Genomic DNA, 19,517 nt, shown 5'->3' on the forward strand with positions numbered 1-19,517 from the left:
TTTTCCGCAACAAGTTATTAATCAGGACTGAGCGGCGGAGATAGAGCTCAGGATCTTCAAGAAACTGGAGCTTCTGCAGAGACAGTTTCAAAATACAAGTCCGATCTTCAGGTAATATCAGGTGCTGAGCAAAAAGAAAAAAAATGGGGAATCGTCAAGGGTAGGAGAAAATACAGGTAGCACAGAATAGGCCTACCAGAGCTGCACTGCAAATATATAGTTGACTACTAGATGGCACCAAAGAGATACCACAATGTTTAAGGTTAAATTTAGATTTAGATTTATTTTATTTGTATGTTGCCCTTTTCCAGGAGGGACTCAGGGCGGCGAACAACTCAAAGAGGGAAAGGAAACATAGAACACAATACAAGTGATTAAAATAACCAAGAATCATACAGCAACACAGGTGGAGAGGGGAGGGGAACTCATCAACCCCAGGCCTGCCGGCACAGCCAGGTTTTGACGGCTTTCCGGAAGGCCTGGAGAGAGGTGAGGGTCTGAATCTCTGTGGGGAGTTCGTTCCAAAGGGCCGGAGCTGCCACAGAGAAGGCCCTCCCCTGGGTAGTAGCCAGATGGCATTGGCTGGTGGATGGAACCCAGAGGAGGCCGACCCTGTGTGATCTAATGGGTCTTTGGGAGGTAATTGGCAGCAGGCGGTCTCTCAAGTACCCAGGTCCAATACCATGAAGGTCTTTATAAGTTACGACTAGCACTTTGAAGCGTATCCGGAGACCGATCGGTAACCAGTGCAGCTCGCGGAGGATAGGTGTAACGTGGGTGTACCGAGGTGCACCCACAATCGCTCGCGCGGCTGCATTCTGGACGAGTTGAAGTCTCCGAATACTCTTCAAGGGCTGCCCCATGTAGAGCGCATTGCAGTAGTCCAGTCTTGAGGTCCCGAGGGCATGAGCGACTGTTGCGAGTGACAAAGAAATAAAGGGAGACTAGTATAGATCTATTTCAAGCTATTTAGCTCTCAACAGCTAGCCTTATCCTTCTGGGATTCGAACCCAGGGAATCCCAGCAAGGGTATGGCTAGCTGATGAGAGCTAAATAGCTTGAAATAGATCTATACTAGTCTCCCTTTATTTCTTTGTCAGTGAATATAAATTTAACACGAAAATAGTTTGTCGCGAAAGCAACTGCCTGCAAAGGCTCCTGGATTGGGGCTGAAAGGCAAAAGAGGAAGCCATCCCATATTTGGGTAGACCAGGTTGCTTAAACTTAACTATGTTTAATGTTTTCTGCCATCTAGGGATTCAAATTTTTGCAGCCCACACTTCTAACCCAGGGACAGAATCACATTGGGGTCTTCGTTAATGTTGAAGAACAGCAAGATAACCACATAGAAATGTCCATCATCCGAATCTATCATTATCTCTTGTGAGAGCGGGCAATGTTTCTCCCCCGCCTTTGTTGCTTCCCAATGCCTCCATGATCTGATCTGTTCTGTAAGGAACTTCTGAAACTCAACGCTCCAATTTGCTGCTGTTGGAATTCACAGGCTTCGTTTGGCACCTAGTTTTATCTCTTTTTTAAGGGTTGTTCTTTTGGAAAATATGGTTGATTGTACACTGAAAATATTTTATGGAGCTTGTGTGAAAATTGGTAAGGAGAGTTATAACTGCTGTCTTATGTCTCTGTGTGTTTTTTTTTCCTTATGTTATATTTTTCTGTAATGTGGAAGGGTTGGAAGATGTTGTCCCTATTTACTCAGCCACTACCACCAGCAGACTTGCAACTTCTGACAACCAAGAATACAAGTCCTTTCCCATGAATTGGGTCACCAGCCTCATCCCAGGGGGAGGGGGGAAAATGCATAGTAGAGTGGGTACACTATGAAAAGAGAACCCCCAGGAGTGCCCAAAGAGCCTATGGCCATGATGGTGAACCTATGGCGCATTGGCAACGGCACATGCGCCATCACCCATTCCTCTTCTGGATTTCTGGCACACATGTGTGCGTGAAGATCAGCTGGCCTTCGTGCATGCAGCAGTGCCAGAAACTGGAAGAGCAGGTCTTCCATTTTCCGGCATGAGCATGGGCGCCAGCCAACTGATCGTCGCCCGAGCATGCGCACCAGTAACCGGACGTCTAGCTGGCCAGGGTGTATACACCTGCCAGAAACCGGAAGCACATTTTCCAGCACATGCATGCCCCCTGGGCAGCTCCTCTTTCAGGTCGCATCCCAGACAAGCATGCACATGCGCACGCTCCCTTTTCAGCGCCCGGTGCTGCAAAGGTTGGTCATCACTGTCTATGGGTTGAGCTGGGCATTGTGAACCAGGAGTCCTTGCGAGCTTCATTTACACAGGAGATCTTCATGGCCTCTTTTCCTCTTTCTTACTATCTCAAGCTAGTTTTATTTCATCAGTCATTAGTTCTTCAAATATAAATCCAAGTACAACTGGCATGTACCGTATACTGTAAATATAATTTATCTGTCTCGCAATTAAGATCAGATTCATGTTAAAATTTATTGCTTTTAACAAGTATCTACGCACTGCAAGTTAGGAAATACATCCATATTAATTTCAGCTTTGTTATATTGACCACAACATACTCACTTTTGGAAAATACCCTGGGTAATCTTGATGTAAATCTTCTTCTTCTGCATATTTCCTCTTAAAGTAGGCTACTTTCGACGTTGTTAAGGTATTTGTCAATACTTGGCTTCAATATGCAAACAAGAAGGATTCAGCGTTATTTTAGCAGCCCGACAACTTCATGGCACTGTAGCATTTTACAATGACTTCCTTCAAATCACAAGTCATGTTGTTTGCAGTGATTTGAATGTTAGAAGGGATTGGTTCTAATATTGTGATTGTGTTAGGTGCAAGCAACCAGAAACTATTTGTGAATAGCCTCATGCGGTAACTTTATTGTTTATACCTATGTTACGAGAATCTCACCTGGCTGCTTGCCTTCCCCTGGGAACGACTAGATATGGCTTCATGAATTTGGGGGAAGGTCAACATATGCCAATTGAGACTGCCCAACAACTTCAAACTAGCCCCTTGCTTGACCCCTCCCCTCCCTCCAGCCTAGCTGTCAATCCCCCCAACAGTTTGAGATCTTTAAAATGCATACAATATATACATAGCAAGAAGGTTAAGAAAGTTCATTACAATTTCATTAAAAAGGAAAGTACAACATAGTGCTCAACTTTACTTGTGGCCCCTAAGCAATTATTTGAATTGAATTGAATTGAATTGAATTTATTAAAATTTATAGGCCGCCCTTTTCCCTGAGGGGACTCAGGGCGGCTCACAATCACAAGGGAGGGAAGTGCAACATCAAAAACAAAACAAAATGTGAACAAAGAAAAAAATAGTAAAAACGCAACTTTCGTTCAACAATCAAACACTCGGGCGGGTGAATTAGGAACCTATCCCCAGGCCTGCTGGGAGAGCCAGATCTTGAGGGCTGCGCGGAAGGTCTGGACGGTGGTGAGGGTACGGATCTCAGCGGGGAGATCGTTCCACAGGGTCGGAGCTGCAACAGAAAAGGCTCTCCTCCGTGTAGTCGCCAGTCGGCATTGACTGGCAGATGGAATTCGGAGGAGGCCCAGTCTGTGCGATCGAATTGGTCGAAGGGAGGTAATCGGCAGGAGGCGGTCTCTCAAGTACCCAGATCCACTACCATGGAGTGCTTTAAAGGTGGTCATCAGTACCCTGAAGCGCACCCGGAGACCAACAGGTAGCCAGTGCAGCTCGCGGAGGACAGGTGTAACGTGGGCGAACCGCGGTGCGCCCACTATCACTCGCGCGGCTGCATTCTGGACTAACTGTAGTCGCCGGATGCACTTCAAGGGCAACCCCATGTAGAGCCCATTGCAGTATTCCAGCCTAGAGATCACAAGGGCTCGAGTGACTGTTGTGAGAGCCTCCCGGTCTAGGTAGGGCCGCAACTGGCGGACCAGGCGAACCTGGGCAAATGCCCCCCTGGTCACAGCTGACAGCTGGTGGTCAAAAGTCAGCTGTGGGTCCAGGAGGACTCCTAAGTTGCGGACCCTATCTGAGGGGTGTAAAATTTGACCCCCCAGCCTAAGTGTTGGTACATTCGCCAAATTATTGGGAGGGAAGCACAACAGCCACTCGGTTTTGTATTTTGTATTTGTATTTTGTTTTCACAGAAAAGGGAAAACTAAGGACTATACTAATAAAGGTAAAGGTCACACATCTATGCTAGTTGTTCCCAACTCTAGGGAGTGATGTTCATCTCCATTTCAAAGCTGAAGAGCCAGTGTTTCCAAAGATGTCTCCTTGGTCATGTGGCCAGCATGACTAAATGCCAAAGGCACCCAGAACACTGTTACCTTCCCACCAAAGTGGTCCCTATTTTTCTACTTGCATTTTTTTTACATGCTTTTGAACTACTAGGTTGGCAGAAGTTGGGACAAGTAACAGGAGCTCACTCTGTTATGCGGCACTAGGGATTTGAACTGCTGACCATTCTGATCGACAACCTCAGCATCTTAGCCACTGAGCCACCGCATCCCTTACTATACTAATAGACATAGATAAACCCACAGATACCACTATATTGCCAAAAGTATTCGCTCACCCATCCACATAATCAGAATCGTCGTGAGCGAATATTTTTGGCAATATAGTGTACTATTCAAGCAATCCAGCAGTTGATGTATAAGAGGGTAAATCGTTTCCTTGCTCTTGGTACAGTTTTCCAAGTGACTGTTGGTTCTTTATGCAGTCTCAGAGCAACAGAAGCTTTAATTCACATGTTCTAAATCATTTATGAGCACTGCACCAAAACTACATAAGCTGCCCATGTACATTTGTATTTCTGCTGAATCTTAGGCATTGGGGAAATTCTAAAAGGTTCCTGCCTTTCAAGGTACAAATTTGTTGTTGATCAGAGTGATGGGTCCTGAGCTGTTTGTCCTTAATACTTATTTTCTACTTTTAACAAAGCCTAATAGTGCATAATCAGATTGCTTTCACTGTTGTTTAAATACTGTGTTGTTAAAATAGTTCCTAATACTTCAGCTTTAACGAAAAGTCAATTGTACTGTGCAATATGATCTTGGAAAAGAGGGTGCCAACCATAAAATTATAATAAATCATACATCAACACCACAATGACATTATGCACTTCATTGTGTTGGCATCATTTGTACAAAGATTAATGTCTATGGGGATCAAATCTATTACTTCCCCTGCTTCTCCCTATGATTGTACATTAAAGAGCCGAGGTGGCGCAGTGGTTAAATGCAGCACTGCAGGCTACTTCAGCTGACTGCAGTTCTGCAGTTCGGCTGTTTAAATCTCACCGGCTCAGGGTTGACTCAGCCTTCCATCCTTCCAAGGTGGGTAAAATGAGGACCCGGATTGTTGTTGGGGGCAATATGCTGACTCTGTAAACCACTTAGAGAGGGCTGAAAGCCCTATGAAGCGGTATATAAGTCTAACTGCTATTGATTGTACATTATTATTTATTTTTTGCATGTGAAATGCAACCTTTATATACTTCAAAAACTTGCCTCTTTCATTCGAAGCCTGCACAGCTGTTGCAGCTTCACTTTCAAAAATACAGATATGTATTTTTGGAGTACTTTATACACTTATCACAAGATGGCAGTGGTGCCACACTGGAAATTCAAGCAGCCTTCTCCCATGTTCAGCCCAAACTGATCAGCTAGTAAAAATTGTGCAGTCTGCTCATTCGGTTTTTTTTTTTCCTCTTTCTTCCCCAGTTTCAGTATACTCTCCTCTGCCTTCCCTAAAGCTGTAAAGCTTTCCAGAAAATTCTGCAACCCTTTAGTCGAGGGGTCTCCAACCTTGGCAACTTTAAGACTTGTGTACTTCAACTCCCAAAGCTTTGCTGGCTGAGGAATTCTGGGAGTTGAAGTCCACAAGTCTTAAAGTTGCCAAAGTTGGAGACCCCTGCTTTAGTCTACTTGGATATTTTTTACCCTTTTTTATTTGACCAATTAATTTTTGCAACATGAATCTGACCGTCTCTTAGAAAATGACAGCTTGTTTTAAAATAAATGCAAGTCTTTGGGGACAAAAATGAATTCCCTTTATTACAAGGAGTCACTATCAGCTGCATTACAAAGACACTTGCAAAAAGAAGATAGTGTTTGACTATGGAGATTCTCGGTCATCCAAGTCATGGTTGTCCCAAAGGTGCTTTTTTCAAGAGGCAATGGAACTTTCTGGTTTTTCGTTGTAGACGTTTCACTTCTCATCCAAGAAGCTTCTTCACCTTCTTCAGCTTCTTGGATTCTTCAGCTTCTTGGATGAGAAGTGAAACATCTTCAAAGAAAAACCAGAAAGTTCAGCTGCCTCTTGAAAAAAGCATCTTTGGGACAAGATAGTATTTGGTTCGGAAATTATTGTAGCACTGAATATTTTAAGCTTCAGCGTTCACCTGATAAATAGGTGGCTTAAAGTAACTGGGAAAAATAGCTACTTTATATATTAATCTTTTAAGGAATTCATTATATTGCAATCATAACTGAAGGCTGTCTGAAGTTGACTGAAAGTTGAATCATTGCAACTGGACTAATCAGACTAACCTTCAAACAATTCAGACAACCTTCAGACATCTCTGCCTGGATATTTGAAAACTTTCATCAGTATATTGCAATCATGACTATTTTTTCCTGGATTATTTAATAATAAATACCATGTTTCCCCGAAAATAAGATAGGGTCTTATTTTCTTTTGACACCCGAAATAAGCACTTGGCCTTATTTTTGGAGAGGTCTTATTATTTTTGAGGTGCAGGAGGCAGCAAGCAGGGCCGCCTCATGGCTGCTGCTGTGTTGCAATATTTTCAGGGGGGGTATTTGGGGGGAGGGCTTATTTTAGCACATGCACTCAAAAGCCTGATGGGGCTTATTATCTGGGGAGGGCTTATTTTCAGGGAAACAGGTTACTAAAACCAGGAATAGAGACATTGGGAGGATCACCACCATTATAATCTCATTTGTAATTTTTCTTTGAATGTCTACATATAGAAACATTTTCAAAGTTTCTGAAGAGACATTTCTAGTCAGCTGAAAAATGTTTCAATTGCTTTTTTGCAATCAGTTTCCAACTACTAAATTCCTTTATATGGCAACCAATCTAAAATGTTGCCCTTGGTTATCTGGCAAAAAAAAGACATAAAAGAAGTTATGAATCAGAAGCAATGGTCAATTCCAAACATTTCTTGCAAATGGAAAGGGAAAACTTGGAGCCAAAGCTGAAACTGATTTCTAAGAAGCAGACATGTTGACATTATGGACTATACAATTACTATATATTCTTGGCAGCATGAATCCTTTACTTCATAACCCAAGTGAAGGTTAAATCTCATGGGTGTCCTTGCTATCTAATTAGCTGGCAATGATCCATCTGTGTTACTCTTTGCATTTGCAACGTTCCAGTGGGGAAAAGCAAGGATGAAATGTCTACTCTTATTTCAATAGCCTGCCCAGTCAGATTAATAAATCATCAAGACAAAAATCATCATTTCTCCCGCAGGGAAAATGGGTTAATTGCTTCTCTATACACAAAACTGAGCATTCACATGCTTGTATGTGCGTCTCTCACACTTGTGTAACAATATAATTGTTTTGATTTCTTAGATTGCACCTGACTGGATGTCAAAGGTAGGGATTTCTCATGTCCAGAAGAACATGACACTTCCCATGTCAGCTGTGTAGATTGAAGATGGAATATACATCAAGCCTATCCACCATTAATAGAGGCTGGCCATGAGCCGTAGCCTGCAATCTCAGAACCATCAAAGGGTCCATTAAGATCCTTCTTTTGTTTGATTGGAGACCAGAGAACTTAATACCAAGACCATAAACCTTGTCATTTATGTAATGTGGTGGGATTCAAAAAAAAATACTACTGGTTCTGTGGGCATGGCTTGGTGGGGTGGCATGGCTTGGCGGGGGTGGCTTGGTGGGAGTGGCAGGAGAAGGATACTGTAAAATCTCCATTCCCGCCCCATTCCATGGGAAGGATACTGCAAAATCCCCATTTCCTCCAAATCAGCTGGGGTGCAGGAGGCAGAAAATAGATGGGGGCGGGGGCAGTCAGAGGTAGCATTTACCAGTTCTCTGAACTACTCAAAATTTCTGCTACCAGTTCTCCAGAACTGGTCAGAACCTGGCCACAGAACCAGTAGTAACAAAATTTGAATCCCACCACTGGGATGGATGGTTTATTTCTACCTCATGACAGCTTCATAGCTACTCAGATATAATGAATTCAATATGGCTTTGGCAAATATTAATTTAACAACTGCATGAAAATGTACTTTTAACAGTATCAGATGTTTCCTAAATGGTATACTAGCCATTGTCCTTAGAAAAGATCACATTGTTGAACCTGATTTCCCCAAACAAACATTATATGTTATTGTGAATGTTTTGTGCAGATTCTGGATCCAAGAATTACATTGTAAAAACCTGAAGGGTAATTGCATTCTAAGCTGCGTATTAGCCCAGAATGTTTGAATCAGGTCAGTGGATTTACAAATGGCGACCAAAGGCCACAATTCTTCATGCACTTACCTTGGATTAAATCTCAGTGACAAGGTGAAGATAAGGACAGATGTAAAACATATATATAAACATCCCTTCAGAAAGTTTTAATGGCATGCCCTAATACTTCTCTTCTTATTCAGGAGGTAAGTTTAAGTGCTCCTGTAAATTTAATTTACAGGACATTGAGAGACGTTAAATAAAAAAGCCAGTTTGTGTAGTAATTCTTGGTATTGGACTAAAAATCCAGGTTCAAGTCCATCCTCAACCATAGAAAGAGCCTGGTCATTCTCCTTCAGCTCAACCTTATATAGAAACTAATGTGGAAATATGAAATTTGTGAAGTGACATCTATTCCTTAAACCAATATCTGTTGGTGAACTTGGAAATCTTTGAGCTCTTAAACAGGCAGACTATATCTATGGGACATCTTACTATTGCTTTAAAATAATGTGCATCATTCTAGTGGCGCACTCTACAAAATGACTGCTGCTCCATCTAGATCAGGGCTGTCAAACTCCCAGCCCGTGTGCGGGATGCATCATGCACTGGTCATGCCCACACCCGGTTTAGCAAGGGGGGGAGTCCCGATACGTCAGGTGATGCCGCCGTGATGACATAAGTTTGACACCCCGGATCTAGATCAACATTATCCATTGAAGCTAGCAAAAAAAGCTTTCTAGGATTTTCCAGACAGGGATAGAACTGTCAAGAATTTTGTCTGGGACCTCCTGTCAATGAGCCTCAATGTCTCTCTCTGTAACAGTCCCATTGCAATTGCTATTATAAAACTTTATATCATATCAGATTTGCTCTTCTCTAGATTTGCTCATTTTGTCTGTTTTAATCCAGCTTTCCAGAAGAACTACTTCATTCACTGTTGCTGTTGTTGTTTTAAATCACTGCCACTAAAAGTGTAGATGCTTATTTGTAAGGGATTACGTGTATTTTTAATGAGGAATCCTATATGTCACTGTTGAACCATGAGAGCTACATAGCATTCTGTCTTCTGTATAGCAGGTAGAAATAATAAGAGGAGGATGTGTTGTGGATGATGAGAGCATCAAAGTGTGGAAGATTTTGTTGGCTGTCTTGTGTCATTTTCTGCTGGAGATTTTCTGGAGAAGATAAACTATCTGGTGATGTACAAATCATCATGTTTTTTTTTTTAAAAAATCACTTTATTTTCATTTCAATGGGCAATTTCCTGCATATTTTAATGGGTTAAAAATCAGTTGAAACTGTCATTGTCCCATTTCCTAACATACAGAGCCTCATATATCTATATAAGAATCAGTGTCTTGTAGTGGTTCAGGTGCTGGACTAGAAATGGAGACACTCAGGTGGTAGTCCTCACTTGAAACAAAAACCAAATGTCTGATTTCGGGCCAATGCTCTCTCTCAGCCTTCATCTGGGAAGTTAAAATATATTTATCTACCAACTAGATAAATGTTGACAGCTCAACACTTCAAAAACCCACCTGATGGAATGAACTCCCATCAATTTGTCCCAGCTCTTGCCAACCTAGCAGTTTGAAAGCATACAAAGGCAAGTAGATAAATAGGTACCACTTCAATAGGAAAATAACAGATGACCACTAAGCAACAGTGATGTCATCAGATAATCCTATCAACCTGTAAGCCCCTTGGTAGATGCTTCTGACATGAAAGTTAGTAGTAGTAGTCTACTAACTAGGACTGCACTGGCATTACAGATGTATACGAGTCACTTAAAATTATAATTTCCTTGCCTTTTTTCCTTGGTGTATAATGTTTAATATCTCTGTAATCTGTACATATATCTACACCAATGTATCCAACTTTCAGTAATGTAGCTTGTGTAGTTTTCCATTGGTTTAAACAACACACACAAAATCAGATTTCGTATGTTATGAGTGTCTATGCTTCTGTACAGTCCAACAGGATTGAAATGATTTATTTTGCTCCCCAAAAATTCTGTGGTACCATTCTTCTCGAATAACAAGGATTATTTAATTATGGAGAATGTTTTCAGCTACTTCATAGATGCCACATAAGTTTCATGAGTTGTACTGATTGGTTCCAAATCACTGTAATATATATAGATACAATCAAAAGTTCACTCAAAATTATGAAGGATAATTTAGTGTATTATTGTCACATTGAGGTTTTTGGGTGTAATGAGGCCACCGGTGGCTTATATGGAACTGTTCAACCTTCTCAACCCATGTGGTTATTTACTAGTCTTGAACTGTGATATGGCCCTAAAGCTGACCAACAAAAGAAGGCTAGGATAGTGAGGTTGTGGTGGACAACAAGTTGGATGGATCTCATAAAGTGACCAGTTGGGTATTTCGAAAATAGATAGCAAAATGGACAAACATTTGCAAGGAACGCTTAAATTTGGACCCTTGCATTTAATAGAAAGTTATACCTGCTGATATAACTGGCATCCTCTGTTCTATGCTTCTGTGAGAATCAAGCAGGAAGCCAAGAAAGTAGAGAGTTCTGCTTCTCTCTAAGCTTAGACTAAGAATTTAGTCCAGAATCAACAGATTTAAAGGAACATGAAAGGCATACTAGTTTTTCTGCAGCACAAAGTTAGGAACGCCTCTGGCTATCTATAGCGGCACCAGAGTTCAGTGCAGGCTAACCATGATATGAGTTCTATGAAACACAATGTAGAACTATCTTCCCCTATCTGACACTCTGCATATTTCTAATCACAATTTACATATTCTCCAACCAGAAAGATGAGAGATCAGAAAATGCAATACACCACATCTGGAGAGAATCTGGCTGGAAAAGACTTCATAAGGAGTAAAACATCTGATTGCTGAGGCCAGTATCTTGAGATTGAAGCTGCAGACTCCTTCAGAGACTTACAACACCAGTGCTTTGTTGTTTCTCACTTTAATTAAACCCAAACAATATGTTGTACCTTGTCGTGCCAAATCAATCCACAAAGTGACTTCTTGCTGTGCTTTCAGTGGTTCTAATGAGTTTCTGTCTTCGGAAAGGCTTAGCTAGCATTGCTTCCCACACAGTTTTGCTGAACAAACACCTGTTAAAATGAATCAAGGGAGGAGGAAGAGAGGAAAGAGGGAAAGGAGAGTTAGAGAAAGTAAAGTTTACAAGCACCTTAAAGCAAACTTTTTTTTGGTTGGGGGCAGGGGGGTGGTGGAATATCCTGAAAGTATTTGCTATTCTAGATCTTGCTTACTGCTTACTTGTATACTAGGAAAGGGGAAAAGGTCATATCCAAGGTTATTGATGATACCTTTAAGAGAAGACAAATCATGTTGATCAGTGATAGATCAGTAAATGTAGGCAAGGCAAAACTATAAATCAGATATCCTTGACTGTAAGTATCATTTTTTTTGTTTTTAGTTTGCTAGGCTACTGATGACAACCAAAGACTCTAATTAAAAAAAGAAATTATTGAATTGCAAGCTAAGCCTTGTGGTTTATTTTTGGGTCAGTTCCGTTGACATATTTGAGATAAATTTCACCATTACAAGAGAAATAATATCTTTTGAGATGTTTCTGATCCATCTAACTATAAGAGGGGACGGCTATAGTAGAGCTTAGTGCTTTTGCTTTGTTGGCAGTCAGTCAGTGTTGTGTGTATTGTATCAGTCTATTCTGTTTAATTTCTGGCATAAAACAAACCATAAGAAAATTCATTGTTGTGGGTGCCCTCAAGAACAAAGAAGTCCGATAAGTTGCTAAACTAGAATTATAACTTTATTAACCTACAAAGAGGATTTTTTTTTTGTCTCAGAAATGTTGTAACTCTCTTCATAAGCTTCATGCAGCCCTTTGTCTTAGGACATCAACAAGACCAGTCTTTTAACCCAGTTACATATTCATATATCAAGGTAGGTCTTTCTGAGATGGAAGCTTTAAAATTCAAGGGCCACTCAGTCAGGCACCCAACACGTTTTTTTCTTTTTGTCCTTGAAAGACATGTCACTTTAGACTTGTCTAGTTCATTTTTCCAGTTTGTATACCTTCTATTTCAAAATGGTTCTTGGCAAATTTATAGTTGAAATACATAAACGTTGAAAAAGCAGCTTCATAAATTTCATAAAGGCTCTACAAAAGCTGGATAAAATGGCAAATGGTAACAAGGAAGATTCTGGTTTCAAGGAAAATGCAATTCCCTTTTTAAAAAAGACAAAATTTACTACTGATTTAAACAAATCCTGTGTTTAAACCAAGGACATAAGCTTATGCTCCTTATTCCACTGTTCTTATCCCACTTATACCAACCAACCTATCTTATTGAAACATTTATTGCTCATCAAATGTTCAGTCTTTCCTTCAAAGAAACTCAAGATGGATGGATAGATGGATGGATGGATGGATAGATGGATGGCACCTTCAGCCGATGTTGGTGCTCCAGCTGATTTTGGTGCTTCATGACACCAAAGATTACAATCAGCAATGCCCATTCTGAATTTTTTTTCCTGGGCAGGAGAGTCAATACTGATTAGAGGGGAAGGAAAAATTTGATTAGTTTGCTTTTGAATATGTATCTAACTAATAACATATTTTCAGATTGATACAGAAATGAAAAAATAGTTATTCAGAACTGGTACATTGGGGTATTTTTTTCAAAGCACTTTGCAATTTAAGAAATAAAGCTTTGTACATTGAGCAAATATTTAGGGAAATGTGTACTCTAATGCAGATAAGCTAGTGCAACTTTTTAACAAAAACATTTAGTTTTTACAAACCAAACTTGATAAATTATACAAAGACAAGAAACCGGGAAATATGGTTTTAGTGCAAAAGTTCTACTACATCATCCAATTGCAACCAACATCTTAAACACCAGGTCAAGATTGGGATACAAGCTGTTCACTTCCTCTTGGGAACAGCCACACTGGAATTATTTTCTAAGCGGTTTTCGTAATGCTTCCTAAATCTTAATTTCAGATAGCATGCGATAGTAAACTCCCCATCATTCTGAGCAGGGTCATTTATGGGGGAGAAGAAGGAAGTGGTGTGCAAAATTAGAAAAGGCAGCTGCAACCATATAATTAATGCATCCATATTGACTTTTAAATACCCCATTACCCCAACAGATGGCCCAGCATCTGAAACTCTTGAAAAGTAATGCTGGTCAGCAAATAATGCTTGTCTAAATAGACCAACATCTCACAGGCATAAAATAGACACACATATTTCTAACTTTTTTTGATAACAGAAGTACATTTTTTTCCATCTGAATTCTCCCAAGTTTCCATAGTCAAGGCTTCTTCCCCGCCTATTCTAGCAACCGTCCCCAATCTTTTTGGCACCAGGGACCAGTTTCATGGAAGACAATTTTTCCATGTACTGTAGTGGGGAAAGCAGTTTACAGTAGGGTTCTCACTCCTACCAGGATGTAATGCCTGACGATCTGAGGTGAGGCGAGGCAATGACGCTAGCACTGGGAAGCAGTTGCAAATACAAATGAAACTTCACTTGCTCATCTGCCACTCATCTCCAGCTCTGCAGCCATGTTCCTAAATTCCCTGACCAAGGGATGGGGGACCTCTGTATTCTAGGATCTTGTATTTTGCAATAGATTGCTATGTGCAATTTCTGGCATGCTTCTAAAATTATTCCTATTTCTATAGCCATAGCTTTTGCAGTTCATTGGCAGTATCTGTTCTGGTCTCAGATTAAGCAAAAGGCTTTTGGAGTGGAAGTAAAGGAAAGGATTGTCAATCCAGGATTCATGATTCCAAGCTAGTAAACAGTCTCAGCCAGTGTGGAACAGCTGCAGTTGCTTCCCCCCTCCCCCCCTCCCCATTGCCTTCCTGTTCATAACATCCAACCTATTTACAATGCAACACATCTGATCAATGGAAGCTGGTTGGGAGAGTGGATTATATATCTAGGCGAGAATGATCAGGAAGGGCAATCACTGATATCACAGTCTAGGCTAAAAGGACATTAAAAATATGAATATAGCCCAGCTCTAAAGCCAGGAAGTGGAGTTTAGGGAGATCGGGAGGTTTCCCACGCTTCCTCAGGCAAGACTGAGAAAAACGCAGCTTCTTCAGGTGGTGGAAATTTCAGCCATCTAGCTAAAGCTTGATGGACTGCTCCTCACCTTTAAAAATCTAGCCTTTGCTGGGTAGTTTTGGTGCTGTTCTGATTATGATTTTGGAACTAAAGTCAAGGGCTGGATTGCATGTTCAATGCAAGAAAAGCTTCTTGACTTGAAACACGCAAATCATGAACTCATTAAAATTTCGCTTGCTCGGAAAACCCTGAGAAACCAGCAGTCAGAGGTTTATGTTTTGAATTTGTAAAAGGTACTTTTAGATCTCTCCACAAAAGACAATATGGACTGAATAAGAAGTCTGGCTTGCCAAACATGAAAACCAAGGAGCTAAGGTCATGCACAAAAGGGAGAGAGAATTAAATCAGTGTGATGAATGGGATATTCCTTAATGATGAATAGAATGTTTATGACATCTCTACAGCCAAAGAGGTGCTTCAAAAATCTGAAGAGCTAAGAGAATGGAAAATAGGGGTGTGGGTTGTTGATAAACTTATGATCAGTGGGTTTCATTTGGTAGAAGCCACCATCTGTGTGGAATGGTTCCAAAGTAATTACTCGCTCTTTTTATTCTAGCTACTCTTTTTCAGGGCTAGTAATTTTTTTTGGCTTGGGGTTTGGATTTAGTTCCTTGGCTTCAGCCACAAAGGGTAGTTCATTCTCTTGAAGAACGTTACAGGGGAACAAAGCCATTGCTGTGTATCTAGTCTTGAAGAGGGCAGCTCTGAGAATGAATGAGGAAAGATTTGCCAAATCAATAGGCTCGTGAACTCTTCAACCTGAAACTTATTGATTGAGAAGTAACTCCCATTGATTTTAATAGCACCACTTAAATGAGGTTAGGAGATCAGTAAGCAGGAAAATGTTCCCTATACATAATTAATATAAATTGCAAAGAGCCTTGGATGTGACATCACAATCTATCATCTGAAGACTTGGAAAAGTCTATGAAACCCTTCCAAAGTGATTAACACATATTTAATACATATTTAATACAGTGAAGCCCCTTATATTTTTAGGAGACGTTCTGGTCTTCTCGTTTAACGCTCCAAGATATGATATGGTCCAATGGCACTTTGCCAGATGCATTAGACCAAAGTTCCTCCTAATCCACCCGCCCATCACCACTGCTTGCAATAATGGTCTGCCACTTATCTAAAGCAAATTGTCTTGTTATTGTCCCTGTAGCTAATATTGGGAGGAATCTTGCCTCCATAGGCAAATTCTCATTGTATTACCCCATCCTAGAGCTGTTGATAGGGTCGATTGAATAGCTTTATGCAGCCATGCTGATGCTATGCAAAAAAACAATAATCCCAAACTCATAATGTATTTTCTCTCAACATGCCATTACCTCCCAGCAGAGTTTGACTGTATTACGTGCACAATCACAATACCCAGCAAAGTTGCTTGTTCTTTACTATTGGTAGTCAACATGAATTTCCTTCCAAACTGACTCCTAAGAAGGTTCTTCAATAAACCGTGACAGGGCACGCTAGATAGTCTCCTACTATTTCTGAATGTGCTGACTATTCAAAGGAAACTTAATTATTCCAATCAGAACATGGACAAAATAAGTATGTGGGCAGCACATTTTCACATTCTAAATTCTTCCATCAGTTGGTTCTTGGAAAGGAGCGGGTTGAATCCAGGTGTTATTTCCCTATCCTTGCTGCTGGAATACTAGATACCAGCTTTAAAGAAATGCATTGAGCTGGCAAATGAGCTTAGAGAAAAACCATTCAGCACCTAATTTTGCATGCAGCTGCTCATTCAGGCAATGAATGGTTCCTAGCTGGATCAGTTGCGTTCCTAGCTGGATCAGACCAAAATCTTCATTTTTGAATATAATATAGTATTTTTAATTCACTGTTTGAAATTGGATCGGGGAGCCTAATTGATATTACAGTCTTCTGGACTAGACTTTTTTTCCTATCTTCTGTAGCATTTGGTTTACTTTGATGGTTCGTTTGCAGTGGGAATTAGATACAAGACATGGAATCTTTCTCAGTTTCTGACAGTTTGTGAAAGTTCAAATTTGATCCCTGCCCCAATTAAAAGAGTGAGGCATTCTCAGCTTGAATTTCAAATACAGTAAACATTTAAATAGATTGGTAGCATTCAGGATTTTGCTGGGATATTGTTACGTGCTATATATTTTGCAGTCTCAGGTATTGGTTCTTTAATTTCTATTTAACCCCATCAAAGCTTTAAACTGAATGCTTGTATTTAATATTTCACATGGGTATGCATTATGTTTAGTTTGATTTTATGCCATTCTTAGCCAGGAATTCTAGGATTTGGAACCCCAATACATCTGCAGGGCATCAGGTTAGTTAAGGATGTCATAATCTTTAAAACAACTGTTTGAAGCAGGTCAAGATTGCTGCTTGTTGCAGTCGGTCCTATGGGGTGAGGGTTTGCATATCAAAAGACCCCTTAGTTCAGAATTTCCCAATAAAGTATTGGAACTACAATATCCAAAATTCCCAACCAGCCCATCATGGCAGATGGGAAATCTGGGGATTGTAGACTTGACACATCTGAGGATGCGACTTGGCAAAGATTCCCTTAGTACAATAGTCAACAGGCACTAAACCATGGGTAGTTATGTGCGGAGCAGGGGGCCCTTTTCTAATCCTTAGGAGTCCTTCTCATCCTATCCCCTGAAAAATCGTGGCATAATTTCCTTCCATTTTATTGGGAAACAATTGACAAGTATCATGTAAGCCCTAGGTATAGTTCAAAGAGAGAGAGAGAGATTGCCAAATATTCCCTCCCCCGCAGCCAAGACCCACTCCTGCATGTAATGCAGGTTCCTCTAAACTGTGACTCTCAACTTTCCCCCCAAATGATAGATGTGGACTTTAATCACAAAAATATATATCCCACTAAGGTATGCAAATTATTTCTCTCGTCTATGTAGATAGATAGAAGATAAGAGTGATCTGGATATCGATTGTGTGATTTGAAAGAAGCGACATGGAGGAAGCTTAGTTTCCAGTATGGGACCTATAAAGAGGCAATGAAAATATTCTAGTAGCATGCTCCTTGAGAGCTAAATTTAAAACATTATGTCACTGTAATGACATTTATTGGCATGGACCATGAAAAGAACGGTGTTACAAAGTTATAAAAACTTACAGCATTTCATACATAGCTAAATCCTAAAATGACATCTTTAAACAATGTCAGGGAAATTTGCCCTGATATTGAGAGAATATATATGGGCCAATACGATATTCCATGTTGGCATGTATATTCCATATGTTGCCTGATCTTACAGGCAGGCTATTTCTCCTACATGCCAGAACCTTATGATGGTTATTTTTCAGATGGTTATTATTCCTACCCTAGAATTCAATATTTCTCCAATGTGGTGCCCTCCAGACATACTGAATCACATTCCCCATCATAGCCCAGGGATCATGAGAGGTCTGATACATCTGGAGGTTGCTAGGTTGAGGAAGAACATGGCTTGATTCCCCAATACCATCTCTCTCTCACACACACACACACACACACACACACACACACACACACACACACACACGTCGGTGTGGAAGAAATCTTGAACCATTTTTTTTTCTCTCCCTGTATCTCTGTTCTCTACATCTCCGTCAAGGGCAGAAGCAGGAGCAGAGAGGTGGTTTCCTGCAAGCCATCAAATGAACACTTGACAGCAACAAGCTGAATGAAAAGAACAGCAGCGTCAAGAACTTCTCAGAAGGATGCTAATCTGCCATGCAGGAAAAGGGGACGGGAAGGAGAGAGGCCATTCCTGTAAAGAGACTGGGGGTTCTGGGAGCTTAGGTGTTAATTGGATGGATAAAATACCTTTTACGGGGAAGGGGGAGGAAACGTGAACAGACACACACACATACCCTCCCCAACACACGCACGCACACACGGAGAGATCTCAGCTGCCAAAGAAAACAGCCCTGAAATGTTGAAAGGCCGATAATCAGAATAGCGTCGTTTCTGCTGTTTTTCTTCTCAAAGGTAATTTGGGGTGGGGGAGGTGGACACCATTGCCGTGCCTTTCTAGTGCCGCGATCAGTTTGTACCCTACGGAGACCCCTGATCGCGGAACTATTCGGCGAAGGCTGAGGGGGGTAACTTGGGGTGTGCTCAGAAACCCGTTGCAGCGGATCAGAAGGGCATTGCGCGGGGCTCAGCCTTGTAGGAGGTCCGGCGTTGGAAGCGCAGGGCTTCCGCGCCTCTCAGCCCTCTGCTTGCTGCTGAAAGCATCTCCAAAGCGCGGAAGACGAAGCGGGCTGTGGGGGGGATGCGGTGCCCTGCCCTGCCCTGCTCAATTCTGCTTACCTTCCCAACGGTGCACATGCCCTAGGGGAATGCTGATGAGATGGCTCGGTTGATCTCTTCCCGCTCCTGTCGGCCAGCTTTCTGCGGGTCCCTGCGGTCACTGGCGAGCTCATCGCCTCCTCTCTTCAGCAAGCAGAGAGGCGGGCGTCCAGATGTTCCCTTCCTTCCCGGATTGGTCCAGAGGGAAAAGATGTTAGCTTATTGCTAGGCGCGTTGCTAAGAGCCGGTGACGCTCTTTTCAGCATCTCCAGAGCGGCTCCAGAGGCCGCTTGGCATGTCCTGAGGAAAAGTGGAAAGAGGTGAGGGTATGGTGGAAAAGAAGGAGCAGGGCGAGGAAGTGGATGGGCATCAGGGCAGGCAAGGGGAGAGAGATTAGGTTGGGGACAAGTGGTGGCCCAGCAAATCAACAGGGCTGTCTGCTATGTTTATTTTCGAGATTCCCTGCACAACATAGATAAATCCACCTGAAGAATTGCTCAGGGAGCAGCTGATGAAACTGCCTGCAGAAAGATGCAGATTGTGCCCACCCAGGGAAGATTGACTGACAGAGTGGTTCTGGATTATGCAACCACATCTCAAAGGGGAAGCAATTTCTGGATAAGGAGCCTAGTGCAATCCAAATTAGGATGCCATCAGTCTTTG

General features: G+C 41.5%; 1 long non-coding RNA gene across 1 annotated transcript; it reads right to left on the reverse strand.

Annotated features, from left to right (window-relative positions):
- Positions 1–18,977, reverse strand: LOC106556901 (uncharacterized). Its single transcript, XR_015698318.1, has 4 exons — positions 18,876–18,977; positions 11,430–11,552; positions 2,568–2,673; positions 1–124 (listed from the first exon to the last, which is right to left on the reverse strand). It is a non-coding gene; the product is annotated as an uncharacterized LOC106556901 (long non-coding RNA).
- Between the last annotated feature and the right edge of the window lie 540 nt (positions 18,978–19,517).

Source organism: Thamnophis sirtalis, unplaced genomic scaffold, assembly GCF_051295495.1.
Source record: "Thamnophis sirtalis isolate CommonGarterSnake01/CBP01778 unplaced genomic scaffold, rThaSir2_p1.2 scaffold_1, whole genome shotgun sequence".
Taxonomy (NCBI): Eukaryota; Metazoa; Chordata; class Lepidosauria; order Squamata; family Natricidae; genus Thamnophis; species Thamnophis sirtalis.